Consider the following 7,696-nt stretch of genomic DNA (forward strand, 5'->3'; position numbering starts at 1 on the left):
TATTTATGAAACAGGGTCTTACTCTGTTGCCCAGGCTGGAGTGCAGTGGCTCAATTATAGCTCACTACAGCCTCAAAACTCCTGAGCTCAAACAATCTTCCTGCCTCAGTCTCCCCAGTAACTAGGACTAAAGTGCATGCCACCATGCCCAGCTAATTTTAAAATTTTTTGTAGAGATGAAATCTTGCTATGTTGCCCAGGCTGCTCTTGAACTCCTGTCTTCAAGCTGTCCTCCCACCTCAGTCTTCCAAAGTTCTGGGAGTATAGGCACGAATCACCATACCCAGCCTAAATTAAATTTTTTTTTTTTTTTAATTGAAACAAAGTTTCGTTCTTGTCCCCCAGGCTGGAGTGCAATGGCGCGATCTCGGCTCACTGCAACCTCCGCCTCCCAGGTTCAAGCAGTTCTCTTGCCTCAGCCTCCCAAGTAGCTGGGATTACAGGCGCCCACCACCATGCCCAGCTAATTTTTGTATTTTTAGTAGACACATGATTTCACCATGTTGGCCAGGCTGGTCTCAAACTCCTGACCTCAGCTGATCTGCCCGCCTCAGCCCCACAAAGTGCTGGGGTTACAGGCATGAGTCACCGTGCCCAGCCTAAATTGTTTAAATACCTAGAAATGCTAAGTAAAATACTACAAGCATCTTATCTGATTAAATTCATAGCTAAGTGTACTTGAGAGACAAACTATTCTAGTAGTCACATGAGCTGAAGCCGATGCTCTCCTGGTTGTGGAGTGGCAGGTGCCACAGCCCATTAAGGGGAGTTCAATAGTCTCAACATTCCAGGGACTTAGGTTTTAAAACCTGTGTGGAGACAGGAGATAGGCCCTGGGACTCACTCATATCAGGATTGAACTGAAAACCCACATAAAACTGGAACCCACGTAGGAGTATACCTTTATTGAAAATGTGTGCTGGAAAAAAATCTGCCAATATGTAGTCCAAAAACCTAGGAGAAAATCTGCTTTAAAAAGTGGTCCTGGCTACTCTGGGCTCACTGCAAATAAAAAAAAAAAAAACACGTGGTCCCAGGTCAGGGTGCGGTGGCTCACGCCTGTAATCCCAGCACTAGGAGGCCAAGGCAGGCAGATCACCTGAGGTCAGGAGTTCAAGACCAGCCTGGCCAACATGGCGAAACCCCATCTCTTATTATACAGAATTAGCCAGGTGTGGTGGCACATGCCTGTGTAATCCCAGCTACTTGAACCCAGGAGGCAGAGGTTGCAGTGAGCCGAAATCGCACCACGCCACTCCAGCCTGGGTGACAGAGCAAGACTCCATCTCAAAAAAAAATTTAAATAAGTGGTCTTTAGACAGACTTCCACTTCTGGTAAGACAAAGTAGGCATCTTCTCTCCTATTCCTCCCACTCAGTATAACTAAAAACCCTGGACGTTCTATATAAAACAAAAATAAGACTGAAAGGTGACAATAAGTCAAACTGACTAAAGGACCTTGGGACCAGAGGAAAGACAGTGGTAAGTTCCCTAAGTTTTCTTTTTGACTCATATATCAGACTTGATGCTAAAGAAGGGGCAACTTAAAAAAGCCAAGTGGCACAGACAAAGTGTAAAGCCACCACAAAAGCCTCGCTAGCCAAAGACCTAGGACAGGGGCAGCCTAAGAAGACAGAAAACCTAGACAAAAACCACTATCCCAGCCACACACCACAAAAAAAAAAAAAAACTGGCCCTACCCATATCCATACCAACAAAGAACAAGCAGGGAGTCTACCACTTCCATCCTCAGAAGCATAAAATGAGGCAGTACAGTGCACCCACTGGGGTGGTGTCAGAGAAGTAAGGAACAAGAAAGGCCAAGTAAGGAACCAGGCCTTTCATCCCTGCTGGCAGAAATGAGACACCCCCGATCCCTCCCAGTGTCAGTACAGACCGTCTGGGGGGCTGATTCTCACAACTGCCCACCAACAGCAAGGATCACCCCCTTTCTGGTGTCAAGGAGGCTGACAGGAGAACTTGGACTTCTACTTGTATCTGGCAGTCACGAGAAAGCAACCCGGCTTTCTTTGCCAGAATGCTGTCAGAGCAAGCCAGGTAAAACTAGGTTTAAATAAGATATAGTCTCATCATGGGCTGGGCATGGTGGCTCATGAGTGTAATCCCAGCACTTTGGGAGGCCAAAGTGGGCCAAACCCAGGAGTTCGAGACCAGCCTGGGCAATATGGCAAAACCCTGTCTCTACAAAAAATACAAAAATTAGCTGGGCATGCTGGCACATGCCTGTGGGTCCCAGCTACTCGGGAGGCTGAGGTAGGAGAATCGCTTGAGCATGGGAGGTGGGGGTTGCAGTGAGCCAAGAGCAAGCCACTGCACTCCAGCCTGAATGACAGATTGACACCCAGACATTTTCATATTTTTCATGTTGTTATAGACTATTTTTATTTTTTTGCAACAAAAAATAAAAGGCTCATAACAATATAAAAATGTCTGCATTTCAATAAAAAATCATTCATACCTGGCGTAAACCCAGGAGGCGGAGCTTGCAGTGAGCTGAGATCCGGCCACTGCACTCCAGCCTGGGTGACAGAGCAAGACTCTGTCTCAAAAAAAAAAAATCATTCATACCAAGAACCAAGATATCAAACTGAATGAAAAAAAAAGATGCCAACACCAAAATGACATGTTTGAATAATTTGACAAAGATTTTAAAGCAGCCATGATGAAAATGTTTCAATGAGCAATTATGAACATCCCTGAAACAAATAAAGTAGCTTCAGTGTACTAGTTTCCTATTGCTGCCATGACAAATCACCACAAATTCACCAGCTTAATGCAGATTTGTTAGCTGTAGGTTAGAAGTCTGACATGGGTCCTAACTGGACTAAATCAATTTGTCCACAAGGCTGTTACTTTCTAGAGACCCTGAGGGAGAATCTATTTCCTCACTCCTTCCAGCTCCTACCCACGTTCCTTGGCATGTGGCCCTCTTCCTCCATCTTCAAAGCCAGCAACATTACATCTCTGTGCCTTTCTGTCGCATCTTCCTCTAACCACAAGCAGGAAAGGTTCTCTATTTTAAGGACCCATGTAATTAGATTGCACCCACCAGGCAATTCAAGCTAATCTCCCTGTTCAAATCCTCAAGCACATTTTTAAAGTTTCTTTTGCCACACAGAGTAACATATTCGCAGTTCCAGGGATTATGACATGGACATCTTTGGAGGGCCATTCTGCCTACCGCACTCAGCAAAGAAATGCAAAGTCTCAGAATACAGAAGATATGAAGAAGAACCAAATGGAAAATTTAGGGCACAATAACCAAAAAAAAAAAAAAATTCTCAGTGGATGGACTCAACAGGAGAATGGAGGAGACAGAGGAAAGAAGCAGTAAACTAGAAAGTGGAACAATATATATTACCCAATCTGAGCAACAGAACAAACAAATTGTACAAAATTGAACAGGACCTTAGGGAACTATAACAAAGAAAACTAACATTCATGTCATCAGAGCTGCCGAAGGAGAGGAGAAAAAAGGTGGGACTAAAAAAGCCCTCAAAGAAATGACTCAAAATTCCCCAAGAGACAACCCACAGATTCAAGAAGCTGAGCAAACTCTGAAAAGGATAAACCCAAAGAAATCCATGCCAAGACATTATAATTAATTTTCTGAAAACTAAAGACAAAAAAATCTTGAAAATAGCCAGCATAAAATAAGTGACATTCTACCTATAAGGGGAAATCAATCAGAACACAGTAGAAAATGGTGGGAGAAAGAAATGACACAGTATTTTTCAGGAACAAACTGTTCAAGTTTTGTTCAAGAACAAAACTGTCGGCCAGGTGTGGTGGCTCATGCCTGTAATCCCAGCACTTTAGGAGGCTGAGGCGGGTGGATCACTTGAGGTCAGGAGTTCAAGACCAGCCTGGCCAACATGGTGAAACCCCATCTCTACTCAAACTACAAAAATTAGCCGAGCATGGTGGCATGCACCTGTAATCCCAGCTACTCAGGAGGCTGAGGCAGGAGAATCACTTGAACGCAGATGCAGAGGTTGCAGTGAGCCGAGATTACACTATTGCACTCCAGCCTGGGCAACAAGAGTGAGACTCTTTCTCCAAAAAGAAAAGAAAAAAAAAAGGCCAGGCACGGTGGTTCCCACCTGTAATCCCAGCACTTTGGGAGGCCGAAGTGAGCGGATCACACGGTCAGGAGATCGAGACCATCCTGGCTAACGTGGTGAAAACCCGTCTCTACTAAAAATACAAAAATTAGCCGGGAGTGGTGGCGGGCACCTGTAGTCCCAGCTATTCGGGAGGCTGAGGCAGGAAAATGGCGTGAACCCGGGAAGCGGAGGTTGCAGTGAGCCGAGATCATGCCACTGCACTCCAGCCCGGGCCACAGAGCGAGACTGTCTCAAAAAACAAAAATAAATTTAAAAAAGAAGTTATCTAGGCTGGGTGGAGTGGCTCACACCTCTAATCTCAGCACTTTAGGAGGCTGAGGTAGGAGGATCATTTGAGCTCGGGAGTTCGAGATCAGCCTGGGCAATATGGTGAAACACTGTCTCTACAAAAAAATACAAAAATTAGCCAGGAGTGGTGGCTTACGCCTGTGGCCCCAGCTACTTGGGAGGCTGAAGCAGAAGTATCACTTGAACCCAGGAGGTAGTGGTTGCAATAAGCTGAGATCCAGTCATTGCACTCCAACCTGGACACTAGACAGAGACCCTGTCTCAAAAAAAAAAAAAAAGAGATTGGCCAAGAACTATGAGTTGTGGGTAGGGAGGGCTGAATAAATAGAGTGCAGAGGATTTTTTTTTTTTTTTTAAATACAGGGTCTCACTCTGTCACCAGGCTGGAACGCAGTGGCACAACCTCAGCTCGCTGCAGCCTCAACCTCCCCAAATTTAAGTGACCCTCCCACCTCAGTCTCCTGAGTAGCTAGGACCACAGGCACACAGCACCATGTCTGGCTAGTTTTTGTATTTTTGGTAGAGATGGGGTTTCACCATGTTACCCAGGCTAGTCTCAAAATCCCCAGCTCAAGCAACCCACCCCTCTTGGCCTCCCAAAGTGCTGGAATTATAGGCGTAAGCAATGATGGCACTCGGCCAAGAATGTTAATCTGAGGTGCGCATGCATTTAGGGCCACAAAACATATGAAGCAAAAGCTGATAGAACTGAAAGGAGAAATAGACAAACCTACAAGTACAGATGGAGACTTCAACACTTCCCTCAACAATGACTAGAACAACTAGGCAGAAAATCAGCAATGATATAAAAGAACTAAACAATAACATCAACCAGTAACATTTAGGTTTAGAAACACTTCCACCCAACAACAGAATACAATTTCTTTTCAAGTTCCCACAGAACATACACCAAGATAGATCATATCCTGGGCCATAAAACAAACCTTAAATTTAAAAGAACTGAAATTTTGTAAAATGTAATCTGTGGCCACAATGAAATCAAACTAGAAATCAATAATGGAAACATAACAGGAAAATCGCCAAACTAAACAAAATACTTTTGGATAATATGTGGGTCAAAGAGGAGATTAAAAAAAAAAGAGAGAGAGAGAAAGAATACAATAAACAGAATGAAAAAATAGATATCTTTTTCCCCAAGGTATATGCTTCTTCCTTAATACTCTTCCTCTATTTCATTTCAGCTTTTTTCACTCTAAAGTCTAAACTAAGTAGGTCAGAGTCTTCAAAGTATTGCATTTGTTTAACTTACTGACTGGCATAATAACACTATCTCAGCATAAACTATGGTAAAGGTTCCACCAGTTCAGGCCATTTTTGACAACTTCTTGGAGGGAAATGGGCAAACCACAAATCAAAAGAACACCTGCATCTGAAAATCCATCCTGTATAATAATAGGAGGCAAGAGATCTGTAACTAAAGCTAGTTAGAAGTTGATGGATTCACTATGAACAATTTGGCTACATCTGGTAGAATTACAGAAAGCATGTAGAGTTCACATGTTAGAAATCCTAGCAGATCAAAGACTCTTAGTTTGAACTCTTTCTTAATAGAGCTAAAAATGTATGTCACTCGGCCAGGCATGGTGGCTCACGCCTGTAACTCCAGTACTTTGGGAGGCTGAGGCAGGAGGATCACGAGGTCAGGAGTTCGAGACCAGCCTGGCCAACATGGTGAAACCCCATCTCTACTAAAAATACAAAAATTAGCTGGGCATGGTGGTACGCACCTGTAATCCCAGGAGGCTGAGACAGGAGAATTGCTTGAACCCGGGAGGCGGAGGTTGCAGGGAGTCGAGATCGCACCACTGTACTCCAACCTGGGTGACAGAGCAAGACCCTGTCTTGGAAAAAAAAAAAAAAAAAAGTGAAGACCATGGGAAAGGCGCAGTATCTATGCTGGAGTGCAGTGTTCCTCACGGCACAGTCCCTTAGTGCTTCCCCTGGCTAGGGGAGGGAGTTCCCTGACTCCTTGTGCTTCCAGGGTAAGGCGACACCCTAGTTTGCTTTGGCTCGCCCTCTGGGGGCTGCACCCACTGTCCAACCAGTCCCAGTGAGATGAATCAGATACCTCAGGTGGAAATGCAGAAATCACCCATCTTCCGCAACGATCTCGCTGGGAGCTGCAGACCGCAGCTGTTCCTATTTGGCCATCTTGCCAGCAATCTCCTTAAGAAATTCACTCAAAACCGCACAACTACATGGAAACTGAACAACTTGCTCCTGAATGACTACTGGGTAAACAACAAAATTAAGGCAGAAATAAATAAGTTCTTTGAAACCAATGAGAACAAAGACACAATGTACCAGAATCTCTGGGACACACCTAAAGCAGTGTTTACAGGGAAATTTATAGCATTAAATGCCCACAAGAAAAAGCAGGAAAGATCTGAAATCGACACCCTAACATCACAATTAAAAGAACTAGACAGCTCTCAGCTTTTGGCTCAGAGGAGGCCAAGGTGCAACTTTCTTCGGTCATCCCGAATCCGCGTTCATCCGACACCAGCTGCCTCCATCATGCCGCCGAAGTTCGACCCCAGTGAGATCAAAGTCGTATACCTGAGGTGCACCAGAGGCGAAGTCAGTGCCACTTCTGCCCTGGCCCCCAAGATCGGCCCTCTGGGTCTGTCTCCAAAAAAGGATGGTGATGACACTGCCAAGGCAACGGGTGACTGGAAGGGCCTAAGGATTACAGTGAAACTGACCATTCAGAACAGACAGGCCCAGACTGAAGTGGTGCCTTCTGCCTCTGCCCTGATCATCAAAGCTCTCAATGAACCACCAAGAGACAGAAAGAAACAGAAGAACATTAAACACAGTGGTAATATCACTTATGATGAGACTGTCAACATTGCTTGACAGATGTGGCACCGATCCTTAGCCAGAGAACTCTCTGGAACCATTAAAGAGATCCTGGGGACTGCCCAGTCCGTGGGCTGTAATGCTGATGGCCGCCACCCTCATGACATCATAGATGACATCAACAGTGGTGCTATGGAATGCGCAGCCAGTTAAGCACAAAGGAAAATACTTCAACAAAGGATCATTTGACAACTGGTGAAAAAAAAAGAACTAGAGAAGCAAGAGCAAACAAATTCAAAAGCTAGAAAAGCTAGCAGAAGACAAGAAATAACTAAGATCAGAGCAGAACTGAAAGAGATAAGACATGAAAAACCCTCCAAAAAAATCAATGAATCCAGGAGCTGGTTTTTTGAAAAGATCAACAAAATAGATAGACC

At 44.6% G+C, this 7,696-nt stretch overlaps 1 pseudogene; it reads left to right on the forward strand.

Moving 5' to 3' along the window:
- The first annotated feature begins 6,893 nt into the window (after window positions 1-6,893).
- On the forward strand, window positions 6,894-7,472 carry LOC105550169 (annotated as a pseudogene).
- Window positions 7,473-7,696: the final 224 nt, after the last annotated feature.

This window comes from Mandrillus leucophaeus, unplaced genomic scaffold (assembly GCF_000951045.1).
Source record: "Mandrillus leucophaeus isolate KB7577 unplaced genomic scaffold, Mleu.le_1.0 Scaffold467, whole genome shotgun sequence".
Classification (NCBI taxonomy): Eukaryota; Metazoa; Chordata; class Mammalia; order Primates; family Cercopithecidae; genus Mandrillus; species Mandrillus leucophaeus.